This window comes from Paroedura picta, chromosome 8 (assembly GCF_049243985.1).
Source record: "Paroedura picta isolate Pp20150507F chromosome 8, Ppicta_v3.0, whole genome shotgun sequence".
Lineage (NCBI taxonomy): Eukaryota > Metazoa > Chordata > Lepidosauria > Squamata > Gekkonidae > Paroedura > Paroedura picta.
Genome location: NC_135376.1, coordinates 53,939,384 through 53,963,006, shown reverse-complemented (window position 1 = coordinate 53,963,006; position 23,623 = coordinate 53,939,384). Strand labels below are relative to the sequence as shown.

At 40.0% G+C, this 23,623-nt stretch overlaps 1 protein-coding gene across 3 annotated transcripts in view; it reads right to left on the bottom strand.

Moving 5' to 3' along the window:
• Positions 1 to 23,623, bottom strand: part of ATRNL1 (attractin like 1) — a 627,115-nt gene that overhangs the window by 244,157 nt on the left and 359,335 nt on the right. The window lies entirely within an intron of this gene.

Sequence of the window (23,623 nt, the reverse complement as noted above, 5' to 3'; positions counted from 1 at the left end):
TGAAAAAAAAAGAGGAAAAATATATGAGACAAGAGAAGAAAATGGTGGTTGGGAAGATGGAAGATACTCTGATGCACAGCAACTTAAATCTAACGAAAGCTTCTTGTGTACTGATAATGAGCTTTTACAAGCTGCACGAGAGTGGTAAAGAGACAAGCTCAAATGCCTGCTGGTTCTGCTCACTGTGTAGATTGCAAGCAACTTGAGTGTGTTTGGTAGTTTACTTTTTGCATAATCAATCAATAGAATCATAGGATCATAGAGTTGGAAGGGGCCATACAGGCCATCTAGTCCAACCCCCTGCTCAACGCAGGATCAGCCCAAAGCATCCTAAAGTAGCGATCCCCAACCTGTGGGCTGTGGACCACATGTGGTCCGTCGACTAATTGGAGGTGGGCCGTGAAGGACGCCTTCTCCCCCCCCCCCAGCCCTTTACAACACACTTTGGGTGTCATTGGGTGTCATTGTGATGGGAGACAGATGGGACTATCTCATTGCAGAGAAACAAGCTCAGGGTTCCCATTGATTTGTCATTGTCATGAGTTAAAATTTCCATGAAAATAAAATGTTCCTTATGTTCATTGTTGTGGCATGTCTGTATCTTATTTTGAAGGGATGTTTAAACATTACCATAGTGATCAGAGAGCGTTAGGGCAGTGGTTGAGAGTAGAGGAGTAAACTACCCCCCTCCCACCGGGCCTCAGTAAAATTGTCAAGCGTTGAGTGGTCCCCGGTGATAAAAAGGTTGGGGACCACTGCCCTAAAGCATCCAAGAAAAGTGTGTATCCAACCTTTGCTTGAAGACTGCCAGTGAAGGGGAGCTCACCACTTCCTTAGGCAGCCTATTCCACTGTTGAACTACTCTGACTGTGAAAAACTTTTTCCTGATATCTAGCCTATATCGTTGTAGTTTAAACCCATTACTGCAAGTCCTGTCGTCTGTAGCCAACGGAAACAGCATCCTGCCCTCCTCCAAATGACAACCTTTCAAATACTCAAAGAGGGTTATCATGTCCCATCTCAACCTCCTGAACATTCCCAAGTCCCTCAACCTATCTTCATAGGGCTTGGTCCCTTGGCCCCAGATCATCCTCGTCGCTCTCCTCTGTACCCTTTCAATTTTATCTACGTCCTTCTTGAAGTGAAGCCTCCAGAACTGCACACAGTACTCCAGGTGTGGTGTGACCAGTGCCATATACAATGGGACTATGACATCTTGTGATTTTGATGTGATGCCCCTGTTGATACAGCCCAAAATGGCATTTGCCTTTTTTACCGCTGCATCACACTGCCTGCTCATGTTTAGTTTACAATCCACAAGTACCCCAAGGTCTCGTTCACACACAGTGTTACCTAGAAGCGTATCCCCCATCCAGTAGGCATGCTTTTCATTTTTCTGACCCAGATGCAGAACTTTACACTTATCTTTATTAAATTGCATCTTGTTCTCATTTGCCCATTTTTCCATTGTGTTCAGATCTCGTTGAACTCTGTCTCTATCTTCCGGAGTATTTGCCAGTCCTCCCAATTTTGTGTCATCTGCAAACTTGATGAGTAGTCCCTCCACCCCCTCATCTAGATCATTAATAAATATGTTAAAAAGTACCAGGCTAAGCACCGAGCCCTGAGGTACCCCGCTACTCGCCTCCGTCCAGTCTGATGAAACACCATTGACAACAACTCTTTGAGTGCGGTTCTCTAACCAATTCCCTACCCACCTAACTATCTGAAAATCCAGATTGCAGTCCTTCAATTTATCCATCAGAACATCATGGGGAACCTTATCAAAAGCTTTACTAAAATCCAAGTAAACGACATCAACCGAATTTCCATGATCCAGCAAACCAGTTACTTGGTCAAAAAAGGAAATAGTACAATACAGCATTCAGATGGAACTTAAGAAGAAACAGCAGTCTCAGATGGTGGACTCTGGGGCATCATGTTCCCACAGAGCTTACTCTCCAAATTTTGCACTCCCCAGGAATCACCCCCAAATCTCTAGGAATGCCTTGAGCCAGGGTTGACAGACTCCTCAGACTTGCCACCACTCTGCCAGCCTTGTAAATGAAGAGCAAGCAAACCAGCGAGCTAGCCATTATAATCAAACTCTGTATCTATGGGGGGGGGGTTAAGTCTCGTTGTCTAAGTTTGTATTATCGGTGATATTTTGTACACATAGAACAAAATCTGAGTCCATTAGCACTGAAACGCCAGCCAAATACCCAGCCAACATTCACAGAAAAGTGGGGGTTTGAACCTAGATCTCCAAGATCCTAGTTTGAAACTCTACCTACTACACTAGTATAGCTCCCCTAATTCGTTTTATTTTCTGACACAAACATCCCTGGCTACGCGGAAGGGGCACAGATGCAAAAGCAGCTTCAAGGCAGAAGGCACTGAAATTCCACGGCTGCAGTGCAGCTGCAAGCTATTGGGCAGCTGCTCAAACTAAAGAGATGATTTGAGGTTTCTCATGACTAGTCATGGCTGTTGAAATGGTGTACATGTTTTCTGTGATGCTTGCAGTATCAGTAGTATTTAGATGTGTGTTTATTAAAATATTTGCATGTCCCAATCCTTCGTTGTTCAAGGCAGCTCAGTGGCTATTTCGTGGCCACCTGAAGCATAGATTCCTCTAATCCTGTTTAACTCTCCTGCATCCACTGCTGGCTCCTCTATCACACCCTTCATGTTGCCCTATTTGTGCTCTGATTCCTCTGTTCTTTCTCCTTGTCTCATCTTTGATTTCCCTTTTAAAAGTCCCAGTTATTATACTGCCTTCATTTGCTTTTCCTTTTCCCTTCTTTTCTGCATACTTCTACAATCCCCTCCCATTTCCTACTACTTGTCAATGATATCATTCATTGAAGAGTACCAGGAAAAGAATTGTCCTTATCCATGACTTTTCATATGCTAGGAAGCTAAATACTAGATTGTGTGTGGGGGGGGGGGGCGATCTCCTCCTCTCCAGAGAGTCTCGTCTAATGCTGAGCTGAGTAGTTTCTCAGACCCAGATAAAACTCCCTCCCTCTCCAGACTCATTTTACCTTTTCAGCTGTTTAATGCACTTGTTTGAATGACATGAGAATCTAATTTTTGAGTAGTTGGGGTTGGCAAAGAACAGGACCTTTTAGGGCACAGCTTCCATGCTACTGACAACTGCATCAACAGGCTGAAATTCAGCAGCTGAAATTTCCCTCACCATTTAATGGGTCAGCTAAAGAAAGTTTTGCCTGTTATCTCTCATTGTCATGCAGCTGTTATAGGTGCAGAAATCATGCCAGGAAAAAAGGTTAGACACATTATCTGAACATTGCTAGGAAGCATGCAATTGATGACAACCTTCAATATTGTTGCCACCTTTTTATGTTGAAGATGATGCTATTTGCATTATTTATCACCAGACCAGGAAAAACTTCTTCCGCTACATGTACGTGTCAAGTTGATATTAAAAAGCACAAGACCAAGAGCACTAAAAAGATAGCTCTGGCTCAGTCAGGCATAGGATTCATGGAGATTTTCAGCCCTGTGCAACTTTATCAGCAACTGAAGAACCCAAGGACAACGGCCCTTCTCTAGACTTCGACATGTTTCCAGAATCAAGACTGTCTCACAAACTAAAGTTCACAATTAATTTTGATTTGTTCACAGTTTGCAAAGTCATGTTTGTGGCAGGTCAACAATTACAAACTTTCTGTGAACTTTCAAGCTGTTTGAGGAGGTTCATAAGCAGAGGCATTTCCAGACACTCTCTGCTCAATCAAAATGTTTACATAATGTCAAAGCAACATCTTGGAAGGCATGTAGAGGAGCATCTGGGGGAAGACTCCTGCAAATATCACGTATTTAGTTTTCACAGTTAATTTTTCTAGTCTGGGGGTTGTTATTCCAGACACTGAGGACAGAGAGTGCCACCCTAAACTGGTTTGAGGGAGGGGGTGGCGGGTGGCAACATCTTCCATGGTTACATGCCTCCAGGGTTCTCACAGTGGCCAATGCTACAGCCAGTCACAGATCTAAGTAAGAAGGAAAAGACCAGATACTTGTTCATGGGCAGAGCTGTATTTTGATCCCTGTGGAGTCCTCTGGGAAGATCACTCAGTCTAAACAGTGGTTGGGGATTACGCAGGGAGCTATTTCTATAGTTTCTATGGGGCTACTTGGCCCCTGAAGACTCTCAGCATTGAACTGATGGTGTCAGTTGAAAACTCTGAGCCTTGCTGTCTGCAGACTCTGTGAAACTATATGATGGAACTCCTGGGGTGGAGTGGGGATGAAGGTAAAAGGAGGAATGGAATCCTTACCTCTGTCCTTATACACCCATTATGAATTATCATGAAAATCAATCCCTCATAGGCAGATTTAATATCCATACAAATCCAGCTCCCATTTTTCATAGAGCAGCATCTTATATCATCAGCCTTTCATAAATCTAGAAGAGCTTCTGATGTCCATGGGATGGCAACTCACTCATTATTATTTACAAAATGTGAACAGATCAAAGTATGCGAGCTTTCAAGAGCAGTCAGTAAAATTCAATTTGAAATTTGCCACTGGTGATCATATATATTTTAATGCAAACTCAAATGTATTCTTAATAATAACAACACATTGTCTATGGATATTCCATCATAAGGTTAAAGTTTAATGATATACATGTACAGAACACATACCAAATTTACGCAGCAGCAAAAGACTTCATTTCTGCAAAGTGCTAAATAAGCATTTTACATTCCATTTTCATTCTGATCTTCTAGGTGAATATGAGTTAGTAAAGCACCAGATGATGGTTAGATTTAAAATATGGGATCGCTAACGATTCCTGAGTATACGCAAAGTGGCTTCATTAGGCTTAATAGACTCCTAAGTATATGGATTTTCTGCATATTATTTGCTAACTAACCAGTGGCCAATTAAATGCACTCTTCCAGTTTAAATTTTGGCTGCCATAAAAGAGCCAATGTCGGTTTCAGGAAGGCGCAAGTCCATTTCAGTCCAAATGCAGGTATTGCTAAGTCTTTGAACCACACTGTAAAGAGGTCATTGCTTAACATGGTTGACTAAATTCAAGTGTCATTAGAATCACTAATGAACTGCTTTTTTTGTGTAGCATGAAATGGAAAATCTGTCCAGCTGAAATCAGTCAGAGAATGGTAAGGATAATTTGGCAAAGTTAATAAAAGTTTGCAATAATTATGATACACTGCATATAAAAATATGGAGTTATTTAATATGGCACACTGTTAAATAAGAGAGAAGAAAGGATTGAGATCTTATCATTTTTATCCCAATATAGCTTTCTCAAATCATTAAATGATGTGATTGAGTAACAGTACAGTAACTGTATTAGTTTCAATAAGATTATTCTCCTGAAATGAAGTATTTAGCAAACACTTATTCCAGTTTAATTGAGATAATTTTCCATTTACAGTCTCCATATTATTTATAGCAGGAGTGATCCAGGTTATCACTCACAGATGGCTCTAGAATGGGAGAAATTAGAGGAAACACTCAATTTGCTGGGATATCTCAGTTTAACTAATGGGGATGTTAAACTATGGCTCTGTTTTTTTTTAAAAATTAGCAGGAGAAAGGTGTTATAGTTCTAGTTATACCACTATATTAATAGTGATCCGTAGCCCTGTCTGAGCCCCAGCTGATGGCACACCTTCCTGATATGTGAGCCATTAGCTGAGCATCAGAAAGGACCACAGATCACTATTAAAATAATGGTGTAACTAAAAGTATAACACCTTTGTCTTGCCATGTTAAATAAGCAGAAGCCAGGGCTTAATTATAACATTACATATTTTCCTGTGCCTCCACTGTTACTGAGGCTTTGTATCTCCTTAAAGTTCTGTTTTTTTGGGTGGGATATAACAATGTGCATTAGAGAACCAACCCTTTCCCTCAGGACCAATGAAAGTAGTGATGTGGAACTACAAATTAGGTTGTTTTTTTTAAGGATATCTTTAACACCCAGTTTAATTTCAGCCCTTACAGGCTATATAGTAGTCCATTCAACAGGTAGAATAAAGACAGCATTCTCATAACATTAGAGAAACTGTGTAGGATTAATAATTGTAGAGGGACAGCAATGTTAGTCTGTTGCAGGATTCCCCCCAAATCGCCCTTCCCACAGGGATTGAATGCAAATTTTATTGTGACATGTTCAGTAATTGAAATTACTATGTTCCAAGGTGCTGGTCAGATTTGAGCCAACTGCCTGTTCATGCCGAACAGCTGCAAATGCCTGCCAAACAGGTTTGCATCAGGTGTTTGCAAAATGGCAAATGTGCAAAGATGCTGCCAATTCCAACTGATTGGCAGCCGTTAGCATCACTGGAGACCACTCTGATGAGCCCCAAAAGGTAGGGTTTTATTTAAATACAGCATTTATTCCTGACTTATTTATATGGTTTGTAACCAAAATAAACCCAGGCACCAGAAAAACTAACAAAAAATTTAATCCGGTTAAAGGTTTTGTGGACTAGTGTCCAGTTTTGCAGATGCAGTACAGTACGATGATGGCTTTCCTTCAGCCCCTAGAAGCAGATGGAAAGTGCCAGGAGGGTTGGGTAGATTGTTTCCTCGAACTGGAACGCTACAAAACCATATAGAATTACCCAAAGAACAAACCTCCACTGTAAGCTCTTTAAATAAAGCGAGTAGTGCCCTCTGATAAGAGAGCCTCATGATGTGCCAGTATCAACAGCCCAACATTATTTTGTGAAATGATTATTTTCTCAGATTCACTCTTGGAGTAAGTCCCATGTGTGTTGTCAGACAATAAGGTAGAAGTGCAACAAAAATAGTTAATTCTCTCTGCAGTCATTACAAATTGGTAGATTGGGGGGGGAGGGGGTGATCACAAAATGACTGCCATGGGCTGCTGGGGTTAATCATAGTAAGTTGGAAGGTGGCAAGCCAAGTGTCCTCCTAGAATGAAGAAAGGCATTTCCAATGTAAACACAAATGTAATAACTCTTAGGCTGTTTAAGGCACCTCTTATTCCAATGGAGTGGATGAAAGTCAGAACTGCCTCTTTGCTTTGAGGAAGCAAATAAGCTTGTCAAAACAGCAAATGAAATCCATGGGTGGGTGCAGTAGTGCCCACAAGCACCAAAATGGGGATTATTGCAAAGACTGGTTTACTATAATGACACTATATTCAGAAAATAAAATATGCATTTTCTGCCTTGATAAAGAGAAACTTCATGTGACCACTGTATTTAGCATAGCTAGATATGGGGGGGGGGGGTAATTTTCCTAGGAATTTTTAATATGTAATTTATGAAGGCAGACATCAATACAGAACCCTAAATATCTTTGTCCCAAGTAGGTCCTTCATCAATCCTTAACCGAATAAGCATTTCCTGTTAATCTTCCAGATGAATACATTCACCAACATAAAGAGGAAACTGAAATCCCTAAGACAAGTCTTAATAACTCAAAAGCAAACAAGCAATGGAAAACAAATTAGTGATTAAATTAGTGATGTCCTTTTCAATAGAAAAAATGTGAATACAACTTCAGTTGTATTGCAAAATATAGTTCAAATTGTTTAAGTGCAAACAGATAAGTACATAAGTAAAACATTTCCTTTTTCATGCCGTGAAAGCAATAGATTTAGAACACAAAAAGGATGTACTGTTAAACTAAGGAAATGTATCCACAGACAGATGCTTGAAGTATACAGGGTCCAAAAACAAACAGTTTGGGCCACAATCTTCTTAACTGTAAACATTCTAATTACGTGGACAGCTGATGTTTCAAATGAACCTTGGCTACTGCACAGTTTATTTGAGCTGCATTGTGTTGCCTTAATTTTACATTCAGCATTAAATCATGTGGATTAGGGGTTTACAAATAAAAAATAAACATTTTATGTTGAATAGCCATGAGCTGATACTGTGTACATACTTTGCATATGCCTGAATGGTTCATGCAGTAAGGAAATTTTAAAATGTTGCTAATTCCATCTGAAGCACTGCTAGAGGTAAGATTTCACCAGCAATCTGTTCCACTTAATATTTCTGGTGAGGCCTTGGAGTGTCTCATAGCTCAAGTGCCACTCAGCGCTTAACACCCACTCAGGACGCCTGTCCTGCCCCTGAGTGCCTCCTCCTCCAACTAGCTTGCCGGTCTGTCCAGCAGCCAGCCAACTATCTTCCATCCCCCACATTTTCACATCTTATGCAACATCTTATACAAACAAGCAGGAACTAGCTTCACAAACGAAGATTTGTGACTCATCTTGGCAGGTTCGTGGTTTTTGAAGTGACGTTCATGGCTGGTCAACTGGTACAAATTTTCAAGATATTTGTTGAGGTTTGCGCCAGTTTATGAATGGATATGTTTTCAAACAGACTGTATCCAATCTATCGAAATGTTTATAAAATGTCAAAGCAATGAGGAATGGTAGAACTGGGAAGGCATGTAAAGGAACATCGGGGTGGGGGGAGGGGGGTTCCTGTTGATTTTGATGTCTCTATCTTGCACAGGATCCATTTTATACATTCCTAAACATGCACCTGTCAAATGCTTCCTGTCAATGACAAGTCCTGTTGACAGGCTCAGGTTCAGGAAGTTCAGAAGTGTATAGAACGGATCTGGTGCAAGCTAGCTACATCATTGGGGATCTCTGTGTTTCTTCTCAACCTTCCCTCCAAGTTTGGTGAGGGTTGGATTTATGGGGTCTGAGTTAAAACCCCACTCCCACCCCTAGAAGGTACCCCCGGAAAGTACCTTCCTGGGAAATGTCAGACAGTTTGCTTGTTTGCTAAGAGTTCATTGACTGGGAACACCACAAACCACGAATCAAACCAAAGTGCATTTTCTTGGTTCATGCACATCCCTAAATGGCAGGAATGGGTAGAACAATTATAAATTAATCAACAACAATTTCCCACTGGAGAGAATGGGTACCAAGTCAGCAAATGTCTGCTGTTTGCTTCTACCAATATAAGTCTGCCTAGTGATATTCCTGGTGATTTTCAAATCCTATAACTTTTGCACTGGCATAAAATGCACAGCTCTCATGTTTGAGATTCCTGTCTCTCCTGCCCATCCTTATACCCATCCTCTCCTATGCCTTTGTACTAACACTGTCCCTCTGGGATCCTAGAAGTTCATCCAAAAGTGGCTATGGACACTTGTCGCAGTTGCACCCCCTTCTAAGAAACTGCTGTGGACTAAAGCCTCTGACCACTCTGGAAAAAGAAAACCTTACTGTATGTAGATTATAGTCAAATCCCAAGGACAAATTTCTTTTTATTGGGATAACGTTCCCACAAAAACATTTGTGGCGACAGAAACCACTGTTGTCAACAATACTAAAACCTAGAGCTTGAAAACACACTTGGATATGAGGCAAAACATTCCTTTATTCATCCCTATCCTTTTGCATATTGAACTGCTCATACCAGTATGGTTCTTTTAAAAAAATTGACAGAAAAAACTGTTAGTAAACAACTAACATACCACAAAAAGATTTTTAAAGGAAAGCACCTAAACACAGGTTAGAATGTTCAAGTGATAATGTCCTAAAACAGGGGTAGTCAAACTGCGGCCCTCCAGATGTCCATGGACTACAATTCCCAGGAGCCCCCTGCCAGCGAATGCTGGTAGGGGGCTCCTGGGAATTGTAGTCCATGGACATCTGGAGGGCCGCAGTTTGACTACCCCTGTCCTAAAAGGACAAAATGGTACCCTCACTTCCCTATCCATTTTGCCACCCAAAGTGCAAGCAAGGTAGGAAACCAACGTCAATCTTGGATCCAGAAGGGTGCTTAAGACTGCACTGTCAGGCATGTAAAACAATATATTGCTATAAACCTCAGCTTTGTCCTCCACAAAATCCCCCATTTCATTACAATCCAGATAAAATAGTGCACACACTTAGCTTGCTAAATGTGTGGGCTTGGTATTTTGTTGATAGATGTTTGGTAGTTAATTCACCTGCATTGTTGTCATCCTTTATGAGACAGACAACATAAATTGCAAAATGTCAGATGTCAAGCTTCCATTACTACTTTAAATGTATGTCTTACATATTTGCCACAAAACAGTTTAACATCAAAAATCTAATCAACACAGTTATGTAGAAACTTGTAGTCTCTAAAATTTATTTGACAGAGGCCCTGGGGGCATGCCTTTTATTCTCCTGCTTTACTTCATCACAAGATAATTATTTTTTATGCCAGCCTCTATTCACAACTCAGTGAAGGACTAAAAATGATATAAATATTTTATACAGCATGTCTGTGTCAGTTATTTCCTGCCCTCCCCCTCCAACAATATGACTGACTGCATCTCAAATGAGATGAAGCTAATCACAATTTAAATTATATCACACAGTTAGTGTTCAGGAAAGCATTTATATAAAGAGTGGGCGAAGGAGGAAGTGCACTATATTTAATGAAACTGGCTTTGACATCAGCTGCCTGAACAGCTAGCAACAAATTTTCTCTTAGCATTTTGAACACTTTTTAAACAGGGATAAGCAAGATAGAAAGAACTGAAGCTTTTGAACTCTGGTGCTGGAGAAGACTCTTCCGAGTCCCTTGGACTGCAAGCCGAACAAACCGGTCAGTCCTAGAGGAGATCAGCCCTGACTGCTCCTTAGAAGGCCAGATCCTGAAGATGAAACTCAAATACTTTGGCCACCTCATGAGAAGGAAAGACTCCCTGGAGAAGAGCCTAATGCTGGGAGCGATTGAGGGCAAAAGAATGAGGTGGCTGGATGGAGTAACTGAAGCAGTAGGTGCAAACTTAAATGGACTCCGGGGAATGGTAGAGGACAGGAAGGCCTGGAGGATCATTGTCCATGGGGTCGTGATGGGTCGGACACAACTTCGCACTTAACAACAACACAAGATAGACCTCCTGGTCTATCCTGTAAATACTAGCCTCTGCATGGTGTAGTGGTTAAAGAGTAATGGACTGTAATCTGGAGAGCCGGGGTTGATTCTCCACTCCTCTACGTTTAGACAGCTGGGTTACCTTGGAATAGTCACAGTTCTGTTAGAGCTCTTTAAGCTCCACCTACTTCACAGGGTGTCTGTTGTGGGGAGAGGAAGGTAAAGGTGTTTGTAAGCTGCTATGGGAGTTCTTTGGGTAGTGAAAAGTAGGGTATAAAACAAACAGTACTTCTCTTTCTTTCCATGGACATCTGGAGGACCACAGGTTGACTAACCCTGGTCTAAGTCACTCACTGAGGTTCAATGCAAAATGGGGATTTAAAACAGGATCACGCTAGTCCTATGTTCTATTACTTTAGTGTTCTTCCAATAAATACATTCTCTGTTAAATCCTACAGGATCACAGGTAGAAAGAACAAGTGTTGGCAAATTTCCTCTCCACCCTCTAGCAGCCCACAGTGTAGCACAAAAATCCTTTGCTAGTGGCTGGGGGACCTTAATGTCAGGGGGGCATTAAGGAGGAGAAATTGGATAAAATCATCCTCAATTCACTTGTGTGAACAGAATACTTGCTACACAGTGCTCCCTCCATGAGAGGAACAGAGAAGGAGCAGTGATATTGCCTCATCTCCCCTTCTCACTGCTGCCCTCTGTACATTTTGATGGTACATTTTTACAAGGCTCCTCTGAGAGTTTTTGGAGAGTACAAGGGGCTAATGGAAAAAGAGAAGAACCTGCTGCCATGAGACTTTATCCTCAAGGGAAAACAATTGTCATTAATAAACTTACAGTTTATTATTATTATTGTTTTTTATAGTTCAGATTACAACAACAATGATTTTTTAAAGGCAGATTACAACAATGATTTTTTTTTAAATGCAGTTAATCATTCAGCAGATTACAACACATGATTACATCAGGCAAGTAGCACACATATTCTAAAATATGATAATACTATAATTTTCCAGAAAAGATTCCTAGGAAAACAAAATTACACGGTTCGGCTGGGAAATGAAAGCATATCTATTTAAGGCCAGACAACAAATAATGTAAGAATGACCTTATCCATAATAAAAGTCGACTCTTGAGCAGAACCATTACACTATGTCCAGTTTTGCTCCTTCTAAAAAAAAAAAGCCCTCCTGAACAACTGTCTTTTGTACATTTTGCAAGATGAGAGAAGTAGAGGGCCTTTCCTAATGGCCTCAGATAGCTCGTGCGTAGAGGCCACCATAGAGAATGCAAGTGGACTAGCAATTATTTTGCAAGTGGACAGAAGGCTTTGCTCAGAAGAGTGGAGCTGTTATAGTGGAACATATGCCTTATCGCCAATATTTTATTTGTTTGTTTGTTTGGGAATTTTTATGCTGCGTCTACTGGGGGAACTGCCCGAGGAGGTCTAGAAAATAACATAATAAAACACACTTTAAAAGTTACAAATGGAATCCCAGCATTAAAAACAGAATAGCTTTAAATGAATATAACAGTTTTCAGAGCAAAGAACACTATAAAATGACTTAAAGGTCATCTCTGTTAATTAAAAGCTCGGATAAATGCTTTTGCCTGGTTGATCTTTCTGACTCTACTATATTTTATTGCAATTATATCAAATATTTAATTTTAATTTTCTTTCATTGGCAGCAACTTTGAAGACCTGCTGACAAATAGAAAGGTGGCAAATAATGTTAAATAAATTTACTAAATATGCAACTTGTGTATACTACAGAATGTTTCCACTAAGTCAGCCTGGAATACAGGCTGTACTTCCCTATCCACAAAGACTTCTATCCTCAAAGACTTATTACCAGATAGTTATAAAATAAAACAAAGTATCCCTTGATAAAAGAGCCTAACCATGCAACACCTTTTTAAACCCCTACCCCCCAGTAAGTCAGGGACACATTCTTATAGTTATGCTCATCCTGGGGTGAGTTTCATTAGCTCAACAGCATTTAATGAGAAGAATGTTCTCTTTAATCATAGCCCATATATTGTATTGTACATTTACTTCAGAATCCCTAGGACACCGAACAACAACAACAACAAATCCTTACCTAATTTATTTTAGACTTCAGGCAACTTACAATAATAATAGTGCACAGATTCACCATTTTTACTTTGCCCTTTAAGGATGAGGCACTGATACTTCTATGGCCCCTGCGTTCAAGGCACACAAAGTACTTTCACTGGCAGTATATGAGCAGAATATTTGGTGCTTGCCTCTGGAGATAGATCATCCTGCTTTAAAATAATACCCATAGTTGATTGTAAGCAATGAAAAGCAAAACAAAAAACTGAAGGCCACCTGTCACTGATCAGAGCTTTGACTGCCAGACACACTCCTTCAGTGAAGAATCAAGGAACATTAAACTCAAGTATGCTCATAAAGCTTGGAGGGAATCAAACAGATTAATATTGCATACTTAAAGACTGTTTAGCACAGGATTGTAGATACTTATATACACTTAAAAAACAAGTGCTGGGAAAGACATCTTTCCCCAAGCTCTCCCCGCCTACCATGACTGTTAACAAATCCACCCAACCCCTGGGTCTCAGTACGAGTTGAGCTAAGGCTCTTGCAGTTTCACCTTCCCTTAATGTTATTGTTGTTATTATTATTATGTAAATGTTATTGTTGTTGTTGCCACCTTACTGTTACTTGAATGATGTTACCTGTACTATTTTGTTGTTTCATGTAAGCTGCCCTGAGCCCTCGGGGAAGGCGGTATAGAAATACAATATAAATAAAATAAAATTTTAAAAATCTGACTGAGTTCTAGGACAGCCACTGCCAGCAACGGTAGTCAGTTCAAATAAGGGTTCTACAAGCCTGGAGAATGATGGGGGTGGGGCAGGGAAGGGGATAAATGTCTGTGTGTACCACAGTCCTGATCCAAATCTTGCCTCTGGATGCTTGGGAAGTGGCACTTACAGTATACATGTGATCTAAAAGTCCTCCTGGCACTCACAGTCCTTGGGAGAGTATCAAGACAAATGACAGGCTACTTGAGGAAAGGTAACAAAATTTAATTCACTAAATTTATACTCTGCCTTTCTTGCCAATGGGGACCATTTTTTTAAATCTCCACAACTACCCTGTGATGTTCATTAGACCAGTGGTCCCCAACCTTTCTGAGGTTGGGGACCGGCAGGGCATCGGGGCGCGGCCCGCGCCCTGCGCGGGCCACGCCCACGCATCTGCCGCGCCCACTGGCCGCGCCCGTGCATCAAGCCGCACCCGCAGGCCGCGCCCGCGCATCGGGCCGCGCCCGCATGGGTGCAGCTCGGCCCTGATTCCCTCTTCCCCCCTTCCCGCAGTAAGAAGCTTCCCGGGCCGCAAGCTTGCGGCCTGGGAAGTTTTTTACTGCAGGGGGGGGGCGGGGAGAGGGAGCCGCGGCCCGGCGCCATGGCCTTCGCGGTCCGGCGCCGGGCCGCAGCCCGCAGATTGGGGACCACTGCATTAGACTGAAAGTATGTGACTGACCCAAAGTCACCCAGCAAACTTCCATGGCAGAGAGGGGATTTGAACTTGTGTTTCTTAGATCCCAGCCCAACATTCTTACCTCTACAACACACTGGATCTCAGATCTTTTAGAAAGATCCACTGCATCAGCTCCTTCCATGAACCACTCCTGTTTATCCAAACCAATATGTCATAGTTTCCTTTCCTACAAGTCGTAAAACTTCAGGAATGTATTCCTTAGTATATCTGAAAAGCCAGTGCTGCACATTCCTATGCTACATTTGCATATGTATTTAGATACAAAAATACTTCCCAAAGTACACAGTTATTATCTAAGCACATCCCTGTTCTCCAGCATCTTACAGTGGCTTCAAAGCCACAAAGCAGGCTGCCACAAAGCACAACTTTATGTCATTCTTCAAAAGGCTGATCTTCTGCCCCTTAGGTCATGATTTCCATAAGCAAACCCTACTGGGCAACAAGCTCTGCAACAAGTGGTTCCCAATAGCTGCTGGTGACTAAGACATAACAGGAGAAGGAACAAATATGCTCCAGTTAGTGAAGAGTGCTGTTTGCCTGTCACACAATTTATACATTTTGTTTTCAAACAGGCTATGAACTGAAAATATATGTGAGGACTTTGAAGCGCTGGTAAATACATTTAATAGAATTTTCCTAAAAAACAGAAATAAAGTTAAAGCTTCTGAGTGTTGTCCTCTGAAGCAGCTGTAATTAAGAGCCGAGCCCTAGAAACCATTTTTCCTAGCCTCCTATTACTTCATTTTTATGTTACTCGGTTTATATTAGTCTGCTTATTTAACAACTCAATCTCATGGACAATTAAACAATACCCACAGAGGTATACAAATGTCCGACCCAATCAGTTCCACCTTATTAAACTTCTTTCATTGTTTTGTTGCATCCGGAATAATACAACAATAAAACAGTCCTGTTGACGCAGCTGCCTTTATGAATGAATCAGGTGAAGTGAAAGCCATCAGAATAACAGATTTGATTACAATATGCAACAACTAAATATGAAAGGTGTACTGTAACTGCACGTTTAAAAAAAATCCTCACTTCTGTGAGACTGGGGGAGAGGACTTGTACTTTTTAAAGTTTTTGAGTTTTCTTCCATAGAAATAAACTATTTGAATATAAGTTTAGGGCTTGTCTACACTACACACTTTTAAAATAATAATATTTAAATTCCAACTGAAAAGTTATTTCCCCTCTCCCTCAACCCTTAGAATTGTAGTTTGTCAAAAATGGTGAACAGCTTCAGAAATTCCTACCTCATCTCACAAAAGTACAGTTCACAATATTTCTTGGGAAGAGGGGAAAATGATTAAGTAAGTTGAAATCTGGTGCTCACATATGCTACAGTTATAAAGACAAGCCCAGAAGCAAAATTAAGACTATGAACAACGGAATAAAGAAATAATTTGCCTAGGATAGAAACAAAACCTCTTTTCCGCGATTTCCCCACCACAAGCCTTCATGAGAACACAATTAAATTCAAGAAATCTTGCTGCTGAGGAGAGAGCAGATGATCTCTATGGTCTTAGAATCATAGAGTTGGAAGGGGCCATACAGGCCATCTAGTCCAACCCCTTGCTCAACGCAGGATCAGCCCAAAGCATCCTAAAGCAAAGAAAAGTGTGTATCCAACCTTTGCTTGAAGACTGCCAGTGAGGGGGAGCTCACCACCTCCTTAGGCAGCCTATTCCACTACTGAACTACTCTGACTGTGAAAAATTTCCCCCCCTGATATCTAGCCTATATTGTTGTACTTGTAGTTTAAACCCACCATTGCGCGTCCTTTTCTCTGCCTTCCCTTAATGTTCCTGCCCTCTTCTTTACCTAAGATTATGTCTAGGGTTATCAGAGAAGTATCTTGGATAACATGTTATAATAGTACATCAAGTCTGACTGAATCCATTAAGATACAAAGCATCAGGAACAAAAATAAGAATGAAGGAGGTAGAAGGAATTGCTTTATAAGTGATCTTTGCAACACAATAGCTTCACATTGCAGACAAGTGACCTGAAAGCCTCCAGGACAATTCCCCTTATTTTGTGATACAATTTACATCTTTGACAGGTCATGTCTCTGTGCAATACAGAACTTTAAGTGATAGTAAATGAAACTATTATATACAAATCATTTTTCAAAGTGACTGTCAACATTAATGCATTATTTCAGTAATAATCATGAATTCTCTGTGACATATTTGGGCTATTTGAATGTAGGATAATAATAAACTTTTGTCCGAGAGTATTAAGGACCATAGCTTTTGTAATCTGTGTTCTCTGACCAACAGAGGCCATGACAAGAAAAATTCTGACATGGGAAGTTCACTCTTTCCCTGGAGAGTATGGGTACTGGCCCTAGGCTTCTACTGACAGCCACATTCAGGACTCCCAATTAGCTATTTGGCTTTAGTAATCTTTTTCAGCAGGGAAGCTGTAAATAAGGCCACATCAACCGATGTCCAAAAAACAATAAATGCTTTCAAAACTTGCTGCTGTTGCTTATTTTAAAATATCTATTACTATTTCAGCTATAACCATCTTGAAATGTTCAAAGGTCTAAGCTGCTGCTCAGGCTTAAAAATACAAAGTATATTTTAGTGGGGCATAGTAACCCCCTTTAATTTTCACTGCATGGCAGGCTTGTATAGAGGACCACTGAAATTGAAATAGTTTCATTCATATCATAACAGTCACTGTTAGAATCAGTTAGACCATGCAACTTGCTGCTAATTTTTATATAACTTCATTAGCTGTATACTATAGAAATTTATTGCATCTAAAATCAGAATTGATTTTAAAAAGATGCAAATAAGGATGACCAAAGTATGTGGCTACAAGTTGTGTCAAATGTTACAGTAGTACAAACCAATTTATACATAGTGGCAGCTTTCAGAGTTAAATTCAGTTGAGAAGTTTCATACTTGTCTCAATAAATATTACAAAGAAAAAGTAGATTACCGAGGGGGGAAGAATAAAGTATGGAGCAGGAGGCCAAGATTTCAACAGGGCGAGCTGTGCTACTTCAGATTGCAGACGAAAATTCACATGACAGTATGTTCCCTCCTGCAACTCACCAACCTCCAGGTGGGACTGGGAGATACCCAAAATTACAACTGATTACCAGACTTCTCCCATGGAGAAAATAGCTGCTTTGGAGGATGGAATCTATAGCATTATACCCCACTGAGATCCCTCCTCAAGCTCTATATCTCCAGGAATTTCCCAACTCAGAGATGGGAAACACAGATTCCAGTTCCCACACACATCATAAACAAAAGGCAAGTCAGGAACAGAGGGAGACTTGATTCCCTTTTTCTTATACTCAGTATTCTATGTGAGGGTATACTGTGTGTGACAATGGACATGTATATATATGAATTCTTACCTTCAGTCTTTAGAAGTAACAACCCATGCATAGGCTCACTACCTCAGTAACAAACCAAGCCAAAAATATAGGGAAATATTGCCTGTAATTGTTTGTATTGTTTTAATTGGGGGCTTCTGAAGGCACAATTATTCAGCAAGAAGCAATACTGCAAAGAAAAGTTCAACAGATACTTTAAGACACTTTTATTAAAAGCAAATTTCACTTCCCAGGTACAATTTCAACATAAGGCCACAATGATTCTGGGAGGTACACTGTAGAAACTGTAGGGGGGGGGGGAAGACTCCCAGAAGCATTTATTTCTGGGAAAGGGGAGGAAAAAAGAAAACTTCTGGGAATGAAGATATCATTTGCTGCTAACAAACCTGCCAGCAATGTGTGGATTTTGACAAAATCTTGGTATTAAAAATGTTATCCCAATTGTTATGACTTTTATAGGTCAAAAAAGCTGAGGCATGAGGTAGGTTGCATCAAAAGGTATTTGACAGCTAAAATATAGCTATTGCTAACGGCACCCAGTAAAAACAGAACTGGTTATAGCTATTGGAACAAGAAGCATAGCAAATAGAAAACTATAACAATTGCTGCTGGGAATAAGAAATATAGCAGATCTAAAATATGGCTACTGGGGAAAATTTCAAATGGAAACAGCCGCTCCCCTCGACTTCTAGCACATGTCTGTCAACCATACCTACAATTCATTATTACTTAGGGAGTAATTCTCACCATTTTCTTTTTTCTCTCTTCTGCTGTATAATTTACCTGTTACTTTCAATTAAGCAAGACAAATGGAGAGACCTGATGGAAGAAATTGTTGTTGTTTTTAGGTGTGAAGTCGTGTCCGACCCATCACGACCCCATGGACAATGATCCTCCAGGCCTTCCTGTCCTCTATCATTCCCCGGAGACCATTTAAGTTTGCACCTACTGCTTCAGTGACTCCATCCAGCCACCTCATTCTCTGTTGTCCCCTTCTTCCTTTGTCCTCAATTGCTCCCAGCATTAGGCTCTTCTCCAAGGAGTCCTTCCTTCTCATGAGGTGGCCAAAGTATTTGAGTTTCATCTTCAGGATCTGGCCTTCTAAAGAGCAGTCAGGGCTGATCTCCTCTAGGACTGACCAGTTTGTTCACCTTGCAGTCCAAGGGACTCACAAGAGTCTTCTCCAGCACCAGAGTTCAAAAGCCTCAATTCTTTGACGCTCAGCCTTCCTTATGGTCCAACTTTCACAGCCATACATTGCAACTGGGAATACCATAGCCTTGACTAAATGCACTTTTGTTGGCAGGGTGATATCTCTGTTTTTTAGGATGAAATAACTTTTCCAATTTCTGGGAATTAGATTTCCACACTATATTTCTTGTATTTGTATTCTGATATTTCTAATGCAATACCAAACAGAATTACATTCTTCTAAGATAAATCATATAAGTGGCTTAGACGGATGAACTTAAGAGTAGAACTCTGTTTAAGATTGCTCTATCTGCCATGTTATGGTTTGACTGGCTAAGACAAAAATGTTGAGCTTCTTCATACAGGTGCTGTCTACCACAAAAGGAACAGGGAGCAGTTTGTGAATATTAATTTATTAGCCATAAATTCCTTGGCAATGGTACATTGGGAAGCTACATGCTTCTACCAGAGTGAATTAATTTTTTTCAGTGTTAAATGTGCTATATTTTATTTAACAACCAGTAATAATTTAAAATAGGGTATACTACTTCATCTGTTGCTATATAAAATGTTCTTGTTAATTTTTTTAATCATACGGTGAAATAATAATTTTACATTTGGGATATATAGGAGTTTATGGATTTTTAAAAAATGGGTTTACCTTGTATTATTTCCAAATGACTAAGAACTAGAAAAAAAGTAGTCAGCAATTAAACAGCAACAATATAGTAGGCATACATTGTCAGATAATCAGCAGCTAAAAAGTGTGTTGCTAAAAATGTATTTATTGCAAAGACTTGTCTTGACCAATGTACTTATCAGTGTTCCAGACACTCCATAGGTCTGGAACAAACCAGAAGAAAAAGAACAGATCTAGAGTACTACTAAATCCATTCAACTTGAAAGAAGTATGTTGAAAATGCATTTTTAACTGTAAATGCTTTTAAATGTTGTTAAACATGCAGCTATTCTAAATTTATTAAAGAAAACTGAGCTAATGTTTGCTGGTGTACTGATCAGTCAATGAAAGGGTAAGTGCCACAGACTGATTTCTTTATGGTGACCTTGAACAGGAAGCCATTGTGAAGTATCAAGGCTGCATTTATAGTGTTAGCTGTGTAGGAAGACTGTGTCCCTGACACTTTGCCTTGCTTCACTGAACTGTAACAAACCCTGACAGGTATACTATGCACCTCTAAACATTATGACACTCTTCTTGTGACAGCTGGAAAAGCTGGACACAATTGCAATTCTCACATTTACTTAAAGAGAGGATGTTCTGTCTATATCTTGCATGTTGCTGAGGAAACAGAAGCCAATGACATACATTTAGAACGGTCAGTTAAACATCTCTATTTTTCAGGATGCGATGCCAAGACAAATGTCAGATATAATTGCTGCTGCTTAAAACCCAGGCAATTTGTCTAAGGGTTCTCCTGTGTTTAACACTGTCATAGAAACCCCAGTGTTTCGTTTCTTAAAGTCCTGCCATGTTAAGCAACCTTATTTTATTTTAAAAGGACTCATGACAAAGGTCATTTGCACAAGCAGTAATATTTGCATAATAATTGCATTGTGGACTAAAGCTTGAAAATCATAACAGCGATTTGAGAAATTCTCTCACAAGTTACATTTTCTATCACTAAATGTTTTTCTTCCCTAAACAGTCAATGTTTTATTTCCGAAATGACATTAAAGAACAGAATGTTAACTTTTAGAAGTGCTCTAAAATATTGGGAATGAAACAATCACAGAGTAATGAATACTTTTCTTAAGAGGTTCAGGATATGGTTACATTTTGAAATGAAACATTTGAAATGTTAATTAAACTCATATTAGGAAGTTTGGGTACTTACATAATTGATTTGAGATAGTACTGCACGTTTATTTGAACCAAATATGCAGATTATGTTTTTTTGCACTTGATTCATAATGTTAAACCACCTTTGGTTAGGGGCATCGGGTTTGTATCACAGGAGCTGGGTACCAAGTAGGACAAGCTTCAGCTAGGACTAGGGATAAGAGAGATGGGATGTTAATGATCTGGACCCAGTGGAGTCCTATCAAAATGGGAAGACACTTGAGCTTGCATAAGCTAAGAGGTGTTTTTGTGTGTGTGCATTTTTCCAGTTTTTTATTTTAGACATAGAAAAAAAACAACAACAAAACCCCCAAAGCTAAGAGGTGTTTTTGATTTCCATCTGAATTCTCAGTGGTTGCTCTTTACACCATCTCGATGGGTATTCTGAAGCTCAGAGAGTTTCTGGAAGTGATTTTTAAGGTGCTCTAAGGAGACTACAGTAGGGAGATGGAGATGGAGCAGAATTGCTTTCTGTTGCCCCAGAGGGTCAGACCAGAACCTGTGGGTTGAACTAGATTTAAAAGAATTTTTGGCTAAACATCCGTAAGAAGTTCCTGACAGAGCGGTTCCTCAGTGGAACAGGCTTACTCGGGAGGTGGAGAGTTCTCCTTTGGAAATTTTTAAGCAGAGGCTAGAGAGTCATCTGACAATAATGCTGATTTTATGAATTTAGGCAGATTATGAGTGGGTGGGCAGGAAAGGATATGCCAGTGTTTGTCTTTTGTGGCCCTTCCTTGCATGATGATGTTATCCATTCAAATGTGTAGCCGTGTTGGTCTGAAGTAGCACAATAAAATCAGAGTTCAGTAGCACTTTTAAGACCAACAAAGATTTATTCAAAAGCTCACACCCTGAACAAATCTTTGTTGGTCTTAAAGGTGCTACTGAACTTTGATTTTGTTATCTGTTCAGTCATGTCTGACCCTCGGCAATTCTATAGGAAATTCTTCACCATGCACTCCTGTCTCTGACTGCTTCTTTTAGTTGGTTCATGATCATCCCTGTATCGGCTTTGATCACGTCGATCCTTTGGCGACCACGTTTCCTTTTGCTGCTGACCATGCCAAGCATTAATGATTTTTCTAGCCAGTTTGACTGCATGATGTGTCCAAAGTAAGTGAGCTTTAGCTGTAATATCTTCCCTTCTAATGCCATAGTTGGTTTGCTCGTCTCTAAAACTATCTTGTTGGTAACATTGGTAACTTCCTTGCATACCCAAGAAATTGATGATTGCCACTATGGAACAGTAGGTGAATTTCCTCCAGGCCAGGCTAGATTCTGGAGATTTTTGCTGGGGGAGGATCACTTGAGCATGAAACTGGGGTCACCACCCGTGGGTGGACAGGTAGTTGTGAGATCCTGCATTGTGCAGGGGGTTGGACTAGATGACCCTGGAACCCCTTCCAACTCTGTGATTCTATTATTCTAATGAGAAGCACCATTCAGTGTGCAGAATCCCACTTGCAGTGTAGACAGCAGGGATTTATTCGGAAACTTAAATTTCTTGGGCAAATTAGTTCACTAAGATATTTTATAAACACCAACTGGACTCTTCTGCTGTAGCATTTGAATACTTTGTTAAGATCTCTCATGAATATATAAACACATTAAATGTCACTTCAGATATAGTTATTCATGTAACATTTTTGATGATGAATAATTAAGCAGAACCTCAAAAGGACAGATCCATGGATAGGCAATTCCTAAATAATCCCCCCCCCCAGATGCATACATTCATGAGATCACTTAAAATTGTTCCATTACTGCTAAATGTTACATCAGAATCAATCTTCATGTGAACTGGATTTATTTTTATATCCACCTCTTTTCTAGGCCTCCTACTGATGTTATCCCATGTTACAGGAAAATGGCTAAATTTAAGGGACTATATTCTTCAACCTTTTTCATCCACGAACAATACTAACATTTTAATTAGGATTTAAATGTCACAAAAATATGATCAGTTTTAAAGCAAACTACAGAAACATACATTTTAAAGAACATACATCTTACAGAAAAGAAAGATTGTTCCAGAACTTCACCAAATAACCATGAAAGAGGAGGAAAGAAACAATTTGAGATCATCCAATTCAGTAGACGGAATACAAGCTGACTGAATATATGGGATTAAAGCCCTCAATTGGTCTGTTGGCATTTTAGGATCCGGTGGAGGAACACATTTGTATTCCAAAAGAGACCCTATCAGACTTAATCACAAGGTCTCTACTTGTTTAAAACCACAATGAATATGGATTTTAATTTAGGACTGCATAGTATTATGTATTATGCATAGTATTATGTAGAAGTAGGAAAAGTCATTTGGAGAAGGGATTAAATTCCCACACTGGTGTAGAAAATATCTCCATGTCACCAAGCAAGTGAGCTCCACCACTGTTGTTCATGCTAACTGATAGAGGACATTGCTTTGCCTGCAAAAGGCCCCAGGTTTATGAAGCTGTCCTCAAAAACAGCTTCAGCTCGTTCTGATTGCATTTACTCTTCTGTTAAATTGTGCAAGTTGGAAGGCCTACGTTACATCACATTCGGTCTAGTTGTGAACGCTTCCACCTCATGATCTGTAAACGCTTTAGTTAAACATATTTCAGACTTTGAGAATACATTTTTCAGTGATAATTCAAGCTTTTACTAATGAGGTACTTGCAGGTAGGTGTACCATTTTGAGGACATGAAAATGATCGCCATGAGATCTTACTATGCTCAACACATGCAATGAAATGTGAGGTGAGTTCCTGATTGGATGGTTGTCAACACTCAGCACCTTTGAA